The following is a 2575-nucleotide window of genomic DNA, read 5'->3' on the forward strand; positions in this document are numbered from 1 at the left end:
GTACAGTGCTTTATTAAAATCATACAATACTTACCCGGGGATAATTCTCCTCCACTCTGTCTCGAACGCTTTCCACTTGGCATTGTCCACCTCTCTGAATAAGTTCGGGTACGTCCTATCGATGAACGTCCTCCTCTTGGCCTCAACCGTGAAGGGGAAAATAACATACTGTGACGGCACTCTCAATCTCTTGTCGACCACCTGCTCCGTTTCGTCAACAGCATGTCTCTTACCCTCAATCACGCCGGGTGTCCTCTCGACCTCCGGGGCCACCTCCTCCGCCCCCTCCATCGGGGCCTCCCCCTCCGTCGCCACCACCTCCGCCCCTCCCGTCGGGGCCTCCCCCTCCGTCGCCACCTCCTCCGCCCCTCCCGTGGAGGCCACCCCCTCCATCGCCACCTCCTCCCCCCTCCCGTCGGGGCCACCCCCTCCGTAGTCCCCTCTCCCATCCCCATCGGGGCCACCCCCTCCATAGACAACCACAAGGACTCCAATGTCTCATCACGCCAAAAATGTGTGTGACCCCTCTCTCCATCACCATCTCTGCCACCCTCTCAATCATGATCTCCGCCATCCCCTCTGTCTCTCCATCGTCTGCCGGCTAAATCTCCTCTAAGCGCCGTTATTGTATCCTGAAGGTCGACAACGGAAGATTGTAGTATTCCAACATCAAGGGATAGATCGTCAACCCTCCCTGTCAACTCTCGTCCCATATCGTCGACCCTCCCTGTCATATAGTAAACCCTCCTTGCCAGATCGTCGACCCTCCCTGTCAACTCTCGTCCCAGATCATCGACCCTCTCCGTCAAATCTCGTCGTAGAGCGCCGACCTCCTCTGCTATAAATCTAGTCAAACGGGCATACAAATCATCACTGTGCCCCGGAGACACACGGGGGAGGTGTCTGGACGGAGGTGATGCCAATGGCGGCGGCGGCGATGGCCCCAGCGGAGGTGATGCCACTAGCGGCGGTGATGCCCTCGACGGAAGTGATGCCAATGGCGGGGACGATACTCTCGGCGGAGATGATGCCAAAGGTAGCGGCGATGGCCCCGGCGGAGGTGATCGTCGATCAGCTGGACCGCCCTCCTACATAAATAAAATGAAAAACTATTCAATAAATTATTCAATAAATTTATACGTCGATCATATTCAATAAATTATATTTCATTCACATACCCAATCTCGGTCCAAGTTCGGATCAGGCATCTCCTCATCTGGGGTGTGCGGAACGCCTAAATCCCGCACAAGACCCCAAGCCTCCTCTTCCATCAATGGCGTCAACTCAGGTATGACTTCAAGTTGACATATTGACATTTCAACTATTTAACGATCATGTAAACAAAATTTTAAACTACGTATAATATAAATCACAAATGCATAATACTTACCTGAGGATCGTCGAGGAGGGCCGATAACTGCTTCCCAGTGGGACATCCCTCCGCTCGCGATGATCTCCAATGATGCATTCGAGGGCAGCGTATCTCCCCTCGCTACGCAAAGCGGGCCCCCAGTACAGGAACTGTCTCATACACCCAAATTCGTAACACATACGCTTATTAAGCATCAATGTAATACACTAAAACTTTAACTTTGATTATATTAAATATTTACCTGCACCGCTAACGGCAATCCATATGTATTGTATTTACGCATCGACCCCCTGGACCTCGAGTGCGATCTGGTGAACACATGTACGGTGTTTTCGTAGCATCTTCGGCCCCACGGATAGTTGTTGAACGCATCAATGTCGTCAACAACTTGCAAATGAAAAATGTCGATGGCAGTCTTCTTGTGATGACACCACATCACACTCTCGAGGATGTAGACCAGCCCAAGCTTCAATCTATCTAGTATATAGTCGCACCCCCTGATCGCGACCATCAAGTCGAGTAGAAGCACCGACCTATGTCCTTGGAAGTACATCTCGTACAGCCTATTGCTTCTCTCCATGGCTGCATCGTCGCCCGTAATCCTCAGTCCAGTGATCAATGTAAACTCAAACATCGAGAAACTGACGACCTTGCCCCCGAGGTCGAACTGGAGGGAATCGTCGTCGACTGGCCTCAGAAGCCGACATAGAAGTGCATCAATGATCTGTCCTGACTACTGCACCTCTCGCAACTGGTACAGTGGCCACAAGAAGGACTGTCGTAGTATATCTCCGTGCTGATCATCGAGCAGCTCCAACACAGCAGTAAAACTCTCAAAACTACTGTTCCAAGTAGCTTTCCCCGACATCCGTCTCAACTCTACATCTAAATGATACTCCATCCTGCAAAAATTCAAATGTTATAGCATTGAACAAGAGATAACAAAATAAAGCATACTCTCACAAAATCAAGAGAACCGAACTCTAACTACCATACAATCACAAATATTACATTTGAAAAATATATTTACAAAAAAAACAAATCAAATTAAATGTATTGTCAAAAAAATTAAAGAATATAAATATTATTTAAATAAATTGAAAAAAAAATCAAAGATTTTCATAAAAAAACAATAAAAGGAACAAAACAAATTGTTAATTTCGAACAATATTATGTATTCAATTATTAAATTATATAAAAAAA

Source organism: Olea europaea, unplaced genomic scaffold (assembly GCF_002742605.1).
Source record: "Olea europaea var. sylvestris unplaced genomic scaffold, O_europaea_v1 scaffold2918, whole genome shotgun sequence".
NCBI classification, from domain to species: domain Eukaryota; kingdom Viridiplantae; phylum Streptophyta; class Magnoliopsida; order Lamiales; family Oleaceae; genus Olea; species Olea europaea.